Below are 13,460 nucleotides of genomic sequence, written 5' to 3' on the forward strand. Positions count from 1 at the left end.
GGAAGTGGTATTTCTTTTGTCATTATTTACTTGAAAAGAATCTATGATGACTCTTATGAACTGTTACATTACCCCTAACATATGTTTAATGATTTACATTAGAAAATTTCCAGGAATTGGCATCAAGTTTAGTGGTCTATATTTCTAAAATCTGCCTTACCCTCCATCTTTAAAATCAAGATACTGACAGTTTATTTTCACAGGAAGATAGTAAGTGAATTGGAAAAAGATCAAACAAGTAGCCTAATGAGGGAATCTAAACTCAAACAGGAAAAATGGGACCCACCTGGGTGACTCACGACTTTCCCTTCATCAAGGCTAGTTGATTTGGCTTCAAGTATCACTTGTATTAACATCCCCTTTCTATGCCCAGTAGAACCACATTTCCTCTCTCTTCCATCCCCGCCCTCCTTCTCTCATGCTTAAAACACAATTTGAATTGGGTTTTCTGTCACTGTAACAAAAAGAATTCTGACTTATACAGAAAGAATGGCTCCTTAAAGGACATCAGAGTATTGTCACCAGAGTAAGACAGACTGGATGCACGGCAGAAAACAATGTAGATGAATCCTTCTGCCTTCTTCCTGTTGCCAACTTCTTGTTCACCTAATCTACCCTTTCCATTCATTCCAGAATTACCATTCTTAAATACTAGTTGAATTATCTAAATTCCTCTTCTTCTGCCTTTAGCATAAATCCAAAAGTTCTGGCATCCAGTCAAGGCCTTCTCAATTGGGTACTAACTTGCCTTCATTTCCCCAGTCCTGTCAGACTTTTTTCCAAAGTGTGTCCAGCACATTCATGCTTTTGTACATTCTGCCCTCCCATCTTGAAATGTCTTTTTTCCTCATACTTTCCTGATGGAATCAAGCCCAGCTCAAATGCTCTGTCTTCAGGTTGAAAGCTTTCTGGTATCTCCAGACCTTATCACTTGTTCCTTCTAATAAGAGCAGGTACTTTGCATTTCTGCTCAGGAAGCCCTCATTTCAAGCTGCCTTATGGTGGACTTACCTGCTTCTTTCCTACATTCTTCCACTACAACGGTGGCTTTCAAACTCGTAGCAATAACACAGCTCAAAGCAATAGTGAGCAATAAGGAGCACGAAATGTAATTCACTCAGTCGTGTCTGATTCTTTGGGACCCCATGGACTATACAGTCCATGGAATTCTCCAGGCCAGAATACTGGAGTGGGTAGCCCTTCCCTTCTCCAGGCGATCTTCCCAACCTAAGGATTGAACCTGGGTCTCCTGCGTTGCAGGTAGATTCTTTACCAGCTGAACCATCAGGGAAGTGCTACTGTGATCCAATTAGCATTTTTATAGATGCCCTACAATTAGTTCATCAATTCTAAGAAGTACTTCCTCTATTTTAATATCTCTGAGATTAGGATATAGCAATAGAGTATCATTATTTGGATGGTTTTTGCTTTCGTAATACTACATAAAATATTGGTATCATATTGATGACATTTTAGATTTGTTGGAATAAGATACATAACCAAAACACAAGTTTCACAAAACAATGTTTTCACCCTTTGTTACAGGCTATGCTCTCTAGTTTTTTCTATTTCATTAAGAAAAAAATGCAGATCTTAATCCACCGAAATCCACTATGTATGGCAGTTTGAAAAACTACTGAGAACTTAAACTCTTTACAGCCACACAATAAAGAACTAAAACTGATTACATTAATAATGCTACAACCCCAACATGTGCTTAAACATGATTTTAATTTCAAGAAATTTCTGCCCAAAAAGATGAAGTTGCAAATAACTAATGCAGTTTCAAGACCTTCCTCAAAGTCCATTTAACCGAACAACAAAGAGACCTAGCCTTCATCAAGGTAAACAGCCCCTCCTCCATAAGATTACTCTTGGGTTTATCAAATAACTTGACTTTTTAAGGTTTGCTTCAAAACTCTTCCCTATGTCTACTGATCCAAAGATTTGTTGTTTGTTGTTCAGTCACTCAGTCGTGTCTGACTCTTTGCAACCCTATGGGCTGCAGCATGCCAGACTTCCGTGTCCTTCACCATCTCCAGGAGTTTGCCCAAACTCATGTCCACTGAGTTGGTGATGCCATCCAACCATCTCATCCTCTGTCATCCCTTTCTCCTCCTGCCTTCAATGTTTTCCAGCATCAGGGTCTTTTCTAATGAGTCAGTTCTTCGAATCAGGTGACCAAAGTATTGGAGTTTCAGCTTTAGCATTAGTCCTTCCAATGAATATTCAGAGTTGATTTCCTTTAGGATTAACTGGTTTGATCTCCTTGTAGTTCAAATATTATATCATAAAATGTAGTCCTATCTCAAACATGCTTTCATTGAAAGACCTGTTTTTAACCCTAATTCTCTGAAGCTATTCTATCCTTGACCTCCTTCTCTAAGATGCTACTAAAACTCTTGTCAACAAATTTGGCTTTGCTTGATCAACAGGTTATTTCGGTGGTCTTTGACACATTATAAGATCCCTAAGGGAAAGCACAGTGCTTCTTACTTATTCTCAACCCTCTCCTCCTGGTGTTCAAACACTGATGGATGCGGAAGGAAAGGTGTCTTATGAATTTCAGGGGAGCTCGAGAAGGTAGAGCAGGGATGTACAGTGGTCAAAGAGAAGGAGCTCTTGTTGCAGAAAAGCGGCATTCACAAATAAGAAATACTGTGGTTAGGACAACCCTTCCCTTTTTCTTAGTTTTATCTACTCACTGTGTCCTCTTCACACCTGCCATTCAGATGGTATTATTTTAAATATAAAAAAATATAAACCATTCAAACTCGATCCCACTCAACTTCAAGCTAGTATGTGAGCTTTGAAGTGGTGTTTGCCTCCAGCTTGAAGCTTGAGGATGTTCATAATAATGGATAAAGGGTTGCCAAACGTTTGGTTCTCACTAGGAATAGTGATTCGGTCACTGAAAAAAATATGTTGACCTGCGTCTCTAATTTAATAAATACCTACTACATTTCACATAAATACTGGAAGGCTTCCTGGATTCAATCAGCCATACTAAAATAAATAAATAATAAATAAGCTTGCTTTTTGTCCTAGTGGGCCCAAGAAGGTACCAATCTACATTTCCCACTTATCTCACTGTACACTCTCGTCCAAATTCTACGCTTCCCTCAGACTGGCTTAGTCCCAGTTCCTGCAACAAGCCAGGTGCTCCCCTCCTCCATGTCTTTGCTCATTCTGTTCCCTCCGCAGGAACAGCCACCCCCCCCCCCCCCCACCTCCTCTGGTTTCACAGGCTCCTTATTTAGCTGAAAGGTCAGCGGTGGCAACCCCATTTAGAAGCCTGCCTTAGCACTTAACCTTTAACGCGTTTGCCTTGTTCCTTGGCTGTTGCCTTCTAGCCCATCCATCTTCGGTCCAGCTTCCCAATTCCCAGGGGATGGGGAAGTCCTGTTCCTCTAGGTCGTCCAAGTCCCATGCACGTAGTAGGTGCGCAGTAAACGCTCACAGTTTGGTCACTATGTGCTCTAACGCTGGGGCAAGTAGCAGAGCGAAGAATGGCTGTCTGTTCACCTCCTCGCCAGCTCCCTAGCCCAGCCCAGCGCATCCAACCGGAGGCGGGGGACAAGCCCGCGTGCCTCTCTTGCCGCCCCCGCGTCGCGCGGAGCCCAGTCACGGGCGTTGGAAATTCCGGCGCGTGCCGGCGCGCTGGGCCGGGCGGGGGCGGGGGAACCCGTGGAGTGAGCCTGTGACGTACAGGGGCGTGGCCCCGGAGCCCCGCCCCCTCTTCCTCGCCCTCTCTCGCGGGTCGGGGTTACATGGCGGCGACTGCGGCAAAGCGAGAGCCTCGGAGACGCCGCTGCCGCCAGCACAGCCGGAGACCTGAGCCGACCCTGGGGGCTGTTCGTGGGCCCCGCACTCCCTCGATGAGTCGGAGAAGTCCGGTGGGTATATGTGTGTGCGTGTGCGGGGCGCGCCGGCGGGGCGGCTCAGGAGGGCGCCGCGGCGGGCCCGGCGGCTGAGCCGGCTCTCTCCTCCATTGTGTGTGACCCTCCGGCGGCCGTCGCTCAACAAAGGCGCTTTTGTTCGGTCTCCCGCCCGCCCTCGGCCCGCCCGCCCGCTCGCTGTCTCGGGCCTGGCCGGCGCGTCCTCGCGCGGGCCGCCGGCGGCGGGCCGGGGTCCCCGCGTGGGGCCGGCAGAGCGGCCGGCGCGCCCCTCCCACCCGGCACGCCCCTCGCGGGCCGGGGTGCCGGGCCCGGCAGTGCCCGCCGGCCTCGAGCCCGGCTTGCCGGCTGCCTCCCGGTCGCCTACGTCTGGCTCCGCAGGTTCGAAACCCGGCCCGGCCGGCGGCTGACTGACGCGGGGCGGCGGCCGGGAGGGGCGGCCCGCCCCAGCAGCGTGAGGTGGCGCGGAGTCTAGCCTTCCTGGCACGCCGCCTTTCGAAATGCTCGCGCGTCTCCTCCCCCATCCCACTCCGGTGACTCGGCCTCAGCTGACTCCGGCCGGGCAAAGTCTCCCAGTGCACTCGGCACATTGCGTAGCGCGCCGCTCTATAGACTCGGCGCGGAGCCCCGAAGTCCTCTGCCCGAGTTGAATCTGGCCGCTAAGGAGGTACAGAAAAACTCCTCCAAATCGGAATTCCTAATTTCTTCCCCCTCTGTCTGCTACAGCCTTGTCTGAGCTGCGTCCGGGACGCGCAGCGGTGGTGGTCCGTGAAAGTCCCCAGATGAAAACTTGTTTTGTCGGTTCACTGAAAAAGGGCTTTCTCGCTTCTCGGTGCATTTTTCTCTGACTTGGTGAGGTTCGTTGAAAAGTAAGGATTTTTTTAGCCGCTTTTTGTTCCTTGATAGGTAAGACTGGTTCAGGTGTTAGGTGGGAGCGCTCCGAAGCAGGATCTTATCGATTCCTTTCCTTTTTATTTCTACCTTTGCTCGCTCATTGGGAAAGGTCCACTAACGTGAGGACATTTGTGTGCTGCATTTGCAGCACAATTCGTGTTCTTTTCCTTCATCGCTAAAAATGCCCTCCAAAGTCAGTTTGAGTATTAACTTTTTTTTTTTTTTTTTTTACAGATAGAAGATGATTTATCAGGGGACAAAGAAAAATTAACAGGGGACAAAATAGAGCAATAACAGCTTCAGAGTACTTTTCCGATTGTTTGAGTCGTCTAGCCTTGTTATTTTTTAAAGCTCTGATTGGACGCATCCTCTCTCTTGAACGTTGGGGAACTGAAATGGAAAGAGTAGTCTAATTAGAAGATTGAAGGGATCAAACAGGACTGGGCCTTGAAAGGAAATTGCCTCTAGAGTTTCTTCTCAGAATGTCAGATATTTATGTTTGAAATATACTTGCTAATCGGTGGCAGAGACTTTACATTTCTTGAATGGGTAGTTGTTCAGACATGTTTAGGAAGGGCTTGCTATGTGCCAAAGAGCAGAGTCCTTTCACATATATGTGCTACATCACTGAGTAAGAATTCCCTTGTGAAACTTGTGAAATTGCTTATTGGTGTCCTAAATTGAAGAATCGCAGTCGTCTAGGAAATATACCAGATTTGAGCAGGACGTGTTTTAATCACCTAAGAATTACTGTTAGAAAAAGAGCTCTGGGAAATGGAGGATTATTTATAAAAACCTTTATCTATGACCATATTTTGTAAGTCAGTTATTTGCAAAAGAGGATTAAAAATGTTTGCTATTTTCTGTGACTAAGAAAGAATCCAGAGAACATTGAAGATCAGTTAATTTTGCGATAGAAAAAGTACATGTTCTAATGACAAATGTTAGTACTAAAAGTGTTACAGCATTTTGCATAAGTTCGTTTAAACATCGTGAGAATTCATAACTGAGAAAATAGTAAGGTTTGCTGACTCAGGGTACATTGCTGAAGGGGATGGGGTCTGGTAGGAGGAAGCTTCTAAGTGCTGCAAGTTTTGAGTTGGGTGATGACTCATCCTGCCCACGGACTGCTACGTGGCCTTTTTTTTTATACACTGTATTTTTTTTTAATGATAGGCTAAAATGCTCCTGTCTACATTATAATTCTCTCTCACACAGAGGAGCTCCAGATTCTCTAGAAAAGTAATGGCTTCTGAAATTGCATTTTAAAGGGATATCATATATCCTGCAGGTGGAATTTGTTAACATTTGTTGAAAAGAAAGGTAAAATTAATTGCTAGTTAGTTGGGGCAATGAAATATTTGATCCTATGGGTTGGCCAAAAAGTACGTTTGGGTTTTCCTGTAAAATGTTAGGTGAAAACTGGAGCGAACTTTTTGGCCAATCCCACAGCAGTTCCTTGGCTATTGATGAGAGAGGTTTCTTATGGATTTTTTACAGATAGTACTTTTATGGTATAGATAGAAATTAACCTCTTTGTTTTCATTGGTAATGTAAAAGTTAACTTTATACTATCTAGAAATTAGTTTGTGTTGTAAAAGTACAGTGGTGTTTAATCAGATACAGCTCTGAACATGAGCATTTCACTCTGGTGGAATTATATATAGTGCTTTCTCCTTTTTTCTAATCTTTATTAATTTAATAGACTATAATATATAATTAATTTAAAAGTTAAAATAGATATTGTTACAGGCACTATTTTTTCATCAGTCCTTTTCTTAGATAAGCTGATTGTACAGTTCCAAATTTAGGATTTACATTGAAATTTGGTAATAAAATATTTTGATTGTAGAAAGCCATTGTTTAGCAGGTTGACGTAAAATAAGATTGAGAAAAAAAGGGATTGAGAATAACAATGTGTTTTAAAAGTGAGAAGAAAAACTTGCCACTCTCATATTTTTCTTTGTATGTACTATTTATCTTCTCAGTGATTTATTTGAATGGTTTTGTGGGCAGTAAAGTGTATTAATGTGAATTAAATCTTTGGAGAGATTTTGGAAGAACGTTGCATGATTTATATAGGGGAACTTTAGTAAAGTTTAATTCAAACTTTAAAATATACTTCCTACTAAAGGAAATATAAAAGTACAAGTATGAAAGTATTAAAGACTTTCAAAGCCTTTTTAGAGGTTGAACATGTATTTCCAGTGTGTGTGTATGTTTTAAGAATGTAGGTAATTACCTGTCATGCTTAATTCAGAATTTATGAACGAACTGGTTGTGTTAGTCTGTCTCCCTTCTATGAGGTATTGACTTATGAAATGATGATGAGCCTCCCTGTTGCTATCCAGTTCTGTGTTTGCATTGCCCACTTGAATTCTGTGTTACTTTAGGGCCCCTGTTAAAATAGAAGATGCCTCAATAGTAAATTTGTAGCATTGTTGGCTTCCCACTGTCAGCTCCTTCAGCCTATTTTGTAGGCTGTTAATATTACTCTATAGCCTGCTAGAGATAAGGAGATTTTGGTTGGTTTTATTGCTAAAAATCCTGATTGAGACTTTACAAAAACAAAAATGTTATTGTAGTTACTTTTTTTTAAGCCCCCTTGGGAGTTGCTTTTCTTGTGGAACTGATGCCTTTAAAGTAATAGTGGCATGGGCAGAGTCCACCAGTGTTTTTTTTCTTCTGAACTGAATATTTGGAAAGTGTAGTGTATCCCCTTTGATACTTTTTAAAAGGTTTATCTTACATAACATGTCTACCTTTTAAATCCATTTCTGAAAAGGTATACAGAGATTGTAGCAAATAACATTTTCCCATTGATTTTCATTTAAATTTGATGTCTTTTTCATAGGGGAAAAAATTTTATTTCAGGAAAAAGACTGTCTCTTCAGAATGTGAGAAATCTATGTGCATTTAATTCTGTACAACCATAAAACTATAAAATGTTAGTTTTTACAGAGGGGTCATGGACATTTTTATCTTTTTGCTCAAGAAACTGAGGCCCAGAGTGATCTAAACTCTTGGTACAGGGTGATTTCTGGACCAGTAGTATTAGCATCATTTGGGAGTTAAATGCAGAATCCTGACCCCCATCTCAAGACTTATTTAGAAGCTACAGTTTAACTAGATTCTCAAGTGATTCAAACGTATGTTCATTTCTGGAAACACTGCTAAGTGATGCATACATAAGTTGCTCTGCTGGTTAGTGACTGATTTGGAAAACTCAGGTCTTCTGAGTTGCTCTTTCCATTGATTCTCCTAAAAAACGTCAAAAGGAAGATTGAGAATCTAATCACTGTCCAGTAGAACTTTCTGTGATGATAGAAGTATTAGTATTTTACTCTGTGCTGTCCATGAGATAATCACCAGCCACATGACAGTTGAGCATTTGACAGGTGGCTAGTGTACCCAAGGAACTGAATTTTTAATTATATGTATTTCTAATTAATTTATTCTTGGCTGCCTGAAGTTAGTGGCTGCTGTATTGGACAGCACATATTTAGATGATCTTTGCCCAGAGTAAGTTTAAAATTATTTAAGCTGTAATTTAATAACTGATTAGGCTTAATTTGGGATTCCCTGATGGCTCAGAGGGTCAAGAGTCTGCCTGCAATGTGGAAGACCTGGGTTCGATACCTGGGTTGGAAAGATCCCCTGGAGAAGCAAATGGCAACCCACTCCAGTATTCTTGCCTGGAAAATCCCATGGATGGGTGAGCCTTGGAGGCAACAGTCCATGAGGTTGCAACAAAGTCGGACAGGACTGAGCAATTTCACTTCACTTAGGCTTAATATAATAATTTCCTCTTAATTTACAAATTGGAGTGATGGTAGGTTCCTAACTACCTACATCCCTAAAATGCCTAGGTATTAGTTTAGTCTAAATGCCTAGGTATTAATTTAGCAATGCCAATTTTCTGATATACTCCTGTGTTCAATAGTGTAGATAATCTAAGCTGCAAGAATATCTATTTCCCCATTTGTTGCAATCACTTGGATTTAAAAACATTAAAAATAACCTGTTAGGGACTTCCCTGGTGGTCTAGTGGCTGAGACTCCACACTCCCAATTCAGGGGCCTGGGTTCAATCCCTAGTCAGGGATGAGATCCCACATATCCCAACTAAGAGTATGCATGCCACAACTGAAAATCCCAAAGGCTATAACCAAGACCAACTTACTTGGTTTGGCCAAGTAAGTAAATATTTAAAATAAATAACCTGTTAAGTAAATGTTCCTTAATTATCTTATGGATAGCATTGAGGGGACAGTTTTCACCTCTAGTGTAGTATCTCCAGGTTTTTTGGCATTTGTCAATAGCTGCCAGATTGATCTGCCTTTTGTTGTGTTATTTCCAGGTGTAGAAACATTGAGTGGTTCTTAACCTTCCCCCTTATGCAGTGGGAAGATTCTAACCCTAGAGTAAGTCAGAGTGACCTGTGTCCAAATCTTGATACTGACTATATGCATGATTTCGGTGAACTTGTTTTATCTCTTGGAGCAAAGTGCTCTTGTTTGTAAAATGAGACTTAAAAGGTGGTGGTTCTGAGTAACAGAAATAGTTTTCTACTTAGAAAATATGTGTGTGTACTCAGTCATGTCTGATTCTTTGTGAACCCATAGACTGGTAGCCCTCCATTCTCCTCTGTTCATGGAATTTTCTGGTCAAGAATACTGGAGTGAGTTGCCATTTCCTTCTCCAGGGGAGCTTCCTGACCCAGAGATCAAACCCACATCTCCCACTTCTCTTGCTTTGTAGGTGATTCTTTACTGCTGAGCCACCAAGGAATCCCCCACTTAGAAAATGCCTGGCACTTAATGGACACTTGGTAAATTTGAATTACCTTCCCTTTCCCTTGTTCTCAGCTTCTTACAACCTGTATTTAGTTTTATGTTTAAGATTCTGATTTTAAGTCTTGTTGGTTCCCCCCAATTACATCACTTCATGCCTTGCTTCATTCATGTATATCCTTAGTACATTCCTCCACTTGCGCTCTGAATTCCTTCTCTTGATCTTTTTTGTAAGATTTTTTTTTATGTGAACCATTTTTACAGTCTTTATTGAACTTGCTACAATATTGCTTCTGTTTCACATTTTGGTTTTCTGGCCAAGAGGTATGTGGGATCATAGCTCCCTGACCAGGGATCGAACCATCACCCCTGCATTAGAAAGTGAAGTCTTAACCACTGGACCACCAGGGGAGTCCCATTCTCTTGACTTCTTAAGGACTTGTCTCTTGCCTGCCTCATGAATTTTGCCCCTTGTATTGGACTGTCTTTGAAAAAGTGAAAAGTAAAAGTGCTAGTCCAACTCTTTGCAACCCCATGGACTGTAGCTCTCTAGGCTCCTCTGTTCTTGGAATTATCTAGGCAAGAATACTGCAGTGGGTAGCCATTCCTTTCTCCGGGGGATCTTCTTGACCTAGGGATTGAAGCCGGTATCTGTACTGATATACAAATGTGCTATAGAGCTATACTATATAGTAGCCACTAGTCACATTTGACTATTTAAACAGAAATTATCAGTTCCTTAGTCACGCTAATTGTATTTTACTTGCTTGGTATCCATGTGTAGCTATTGGCTTCTGTACTGGGCAGTGTAGATATAGAGTAGAAATCTCTTACAAACCCTCTCCTGATTCCACATTTTTCTCTTATTTTGCCTTATTTCTTATTTCTCTTATATTGCCTCATTTCTCTAGTCCACTTTCAAGCATATTTTCAAGAACTGTCTTTGTGTTCTCGCTCCACTTTGCTTTGTTCTTCAACTCCAGACTTCTGTCACCATCTCACCACTGAAAGTACTCTAGTCAAGGTTACCAGCGATAGCATTTACCAAATCCATCCTAAAGGATCTTATAACAGCATTCAGTATTGTTAACAGTTTCCTGCCTATTCACCTGCTTCTCTTAGTTTATGGGACTCATATTTTTGTTTTCCTCCTACCTCACACCTTGTCGTACTTTTTTTACAGCCTTCTCTCTCCTCTCCTGCCTCTAAATAATGGCATATCCCAGAGGTTGGCCCGGGCTTCCCTGGTAGCTCAGCTGGTAAAGAATCCACCTGCAGTGTAGGAAACCCAAGTTCGATTCCTGGGTTGGGAAGATCCCCTGGAGGAGGGCATGCCAAACCACTCCAGTATTCTTGTCTGGAGAAACCCCATGGACAGAGAAGCCAGGTGGGCTACAGTCTGTGGGGTCGCAAAGAGTTGGACGTGACTGAGCGACTAAGCACATAGGTTGGTCCTGGACTGTCTTCCCCTTCTCTTAGTTCTTTCCATAGATGGTCTCATTCAATTTAGTTTTTAAAATACTACCTACATGTGAATAATTATCAAATATATGTTTCTGGTTTAAATATCTCACCTGAAGAGACTTAATGTGTCCAAAATAGAACTCCTTCTTTTATAGTGTTATCCCAGTTGCCCCCATCTCAGTAATTGGCACCTAGGAGTAATGCTTAAAACTTACGTTTTCCTTTATCCACTATACCTGATCCATCACCAGGTTTTCTTGGTCTCCAAAATATTTGGGTTGTCCTCTTTTTCGTCCTCATTTCTACCAGCCTGGTCTCAGTCACCATTATCTCATGTGGCCTGCTGAAATAGCTTTTAACTGGTCTCTGATTTCACTTAACCATCTTCTTCAGTGCATTCCCCTCCCAGTAGCTGGAATTATCTTTGAAACATGGAAGTGCAACCATGCCAGTTGTCTACCTAAAATTCTTCAATAGCTTTCTTAGTTATAAAATTCAGAATCATGCTTCATGTTCACATTAGCCCTGCTTCCTTTATTAAGGACGCCATCAGTACACTGGCTTCTTTTCCTCCAAAATTCCAAGTTACATCCTGATCTAGATTGTATTTGCTTTCTCCTCTGTTTGGGACCCTCTTTTTCCATCTCTCAGTAGTGCTGCTTCCGTCTTACTATTCGGGTTTCAGCATCTTAGATGGCCATTTCCGAGCCACTCCATCAGAGCACTTGGCCAAACCTGAAGTTATACTTATTTGTTAGTCTTTCCTCATTAGAGTGTAAACTGTTTGGAAGCAGAAGAACCTTAATTGTGTTATTCTCCACTGTGCCATAGAACAGTGCTTGACACATGCCAAGTGCTCAGTAAATTTTTGTGCACCTATAAAATGTTTGGCTCCCTTAAATTTCTGAAGGGAAGAAGTATGTTAAACACTGCATTGTAGTCATTGTAACATGATTCTGAACTGAGTCTTTTAGCTCTCTGAACATTATTGCTACAGTTGCAAAAACTTAAGTGGGATCTGAGTATTAGATAGTAATACTGTGCCAGTATCAATTTTCTGATTTTGATGATTGTATTCTGGTTATATGGAAGAATGTCCTGTCTATAGGAAACATACTAGGGTTGGGAAGGAAGGTGTAGTGTACTTGTCAATAAATTACATTACTATTAGAAAGAAGATCATGGGCTTTGGACTGAAACCTGAGGTTCAAATTCTGGCTCTCAGTGTGTGTGTGATTTTTAATGCATTATTTAAATTCTCTAAAAATCTCAGGACCCATTTTGCAGTGTTGTTAGGAGGATTTAGTGTAAGAATAGTATGCTTCACACATAATACATTCTTATGCTTGCTGTTGTTCTATATTTTTAAAAAAATCTTTTCTCATGTTCAGTGCTGTGACTTCCTTTATAATACAAATTTTTTCATTAATTGCTTTTATAAAAGCTGTAAAGTAAGATAGATATGTACCAGATAATGTTCTTTAAACAACTCAAGTTAGAACTTTTTGAACTGTATTCCATAATGTAGTTTTTAAATTCTTAAAAACTGTCTACTTTTAAGTTATAAAGTAGAGCCTCTCAAAATTATTTCAATTAAAATATGTGGGAAAAAAAAATATGTGTCTTTGTCTTGAGTAACATGGTAAATTTTTATCTTCTTTGAAAGTGTCAGTGAATCTGTGGTGAGGTGAAGTGAAGTCGCTCAGTCCTGTCTGACTTGTGACCCCATGGACTCTAGCCTACTAGGCTCCTCGGTCCATGGGATTTTCCAGGCAAGAGTACTGGAGTGGGTTGCCATTTGAATCTGTGGTATTTAAATGCTAATGTACTAGTTTGTATTATTATTGATGTAAAAATACACAAAAACTGCCTAGCAAAATGAATCATTACTTATAATTGGTGATTATTATTTAGTTTTTTCTTATTCTTTCCCTTCACTCCCCTTGATGGGATGTTATTAAGTAAACGACCAAAAAGGAACTTCCCAGGTGGCTAAGTGGTGAAGAATACACCTGCCAATGCAGGAGGTGTGGATTTGATCCCTCGGTCAGGAAGGTCCCCTGCCGAAGGAAGTGGCAACCCACTCCAGTATTCTTGCCTGGAAAACTCCATGGACAGAGGAGCCTGGCAGGCCACACTCCATGGGGTCACAAAGGAGTCAAACACGACTTTGACTAAAACAATGCATACAGCAATGACAGATGACCAAAAAGGGAGAAAGCATTTAAGGATGACCCCTGAGCCTTTTCATTTTTTTCAGTCTATTTTTCACAGTTTATTTTCACAGTCTGTTTTGAATAATATAAACTACTTCACTAACACTGCAAACCTTAAGACTGCATGATTCAGGTTACCCTCTTGTAACACACTTTGCTCTTATGTTTTACTTCTACATATGCTGTAACCCCAAAACA

The 13,460-nt window shown here is 41.5% G+C and overlaps 1 protein-coding gene across 3 annotated transcripts in view; it reads left to right on the plus strand.

Annotated features, from left to right (window-relative positions):
• Positions 1-3,739: 3,739 nt before the first annotated feature.
• Positions 3,740-13,460, plus strand: part of MAPK6 (mitogen-activated protein kinase 6) — a 31,562-nt gene continuing 21,841 nt past the window's right edge. Inside the window, exons 1-2 of one of the 3 annotated variants that reach the window (XM_061157171.1) lie at positions 3,741-3,896; positions 9,551-9,620. The gene's annotated coding sequence lies outside the window, so the exon portion shown is untranslated. Of the gene's footprint in view, positions 3,897-4,414; positions 4,564-9,550; positions 9,621-13,460 lie in introns of those variants that run through there. The other 2 variants (XM_061157169.1, XM_061157170.1) reach the window with 2 other exon arrangements.

The sequence above is a fragment of the Dama dama genome, chromosome 12 (genome assembly GCF_033118175.1).
Source record: "Dama dama isolate Ldn47 chromosome 12, ASM3311817v1, whole genome shotgun sequence".
Taxonomy (NCBI): domain Eukaryota; kingdom Metazoa; phylum Chordata; class Mammalia; order Artiodactyla; family Cervidae; genus Dama; species Dama dama.